We start from the raw sequence: 581 nt of genomic DNA on the forward strand, positions 1-581 counted from the left end.
TAACTGGGATCCTCACTAACTGAGACCCTTACTAACTAGGATGCTCTTGGGTCCCTCTGGGTCAAGGGATACTCAGCACTTCAGGTACCTTTGGAAATTGGATCCAGATGCTCCAAAAAGTGGATTTTTTTACTGGAAGTGGCTCCTTGGGCACCACCAGCATCTGAAAGAGGTCGGGTAAGGAGCAGGACCAAGCGTGGGAAGGGCAAGATCTGTCCTCAGTCAGGAATCCCAGGAGCCACAGCTCCAAAAAGCCCCAAAACAGAAATAAGGAAGATTATGTCATAAAATCCCACCAGTTTTCCTTCAAGTGCCTGGAAAGGGACAAAATCTTTAGAGGTGACGTGTCCTTCCTGCCCCAATTCCTGGAGGCATTTGCATAACCCACTTGTTTGCTGGGAGGAGACCCATCCCGGCCTAGGAGACCCATCCCTGTCTTGGGAAACCCATCCCAGCCTGGGAGACCCATCCCTGTCCTGGGGGACCCATCCCTGTCTTGGGAAACCCATCCCAGCCCTGGGGGACCCATCCCAGCCTGGGAGACCAATCCCTGTCCTGGGAGACCAATCCCTGTCCTGGGA

The sequence above is a fragment of the Neopelma chrysocephalum genome, unplaced genomic scaffold, assembly GCF_003984885.1.
Source record: "Neopelma chrysocephalum unplaced genomic scaffold, ASM398488v2 Primary Assembly neopelma1_174, whole genome shotgun sequence".
In the NCBI taxonomy this organism is placed as follows: domain Eukaryota; kingdom Metazoa; phylum Chordata; class Aves; order Passeriformes; family Pipridae; genus Neopelma; species Neopelma chrysocephalum.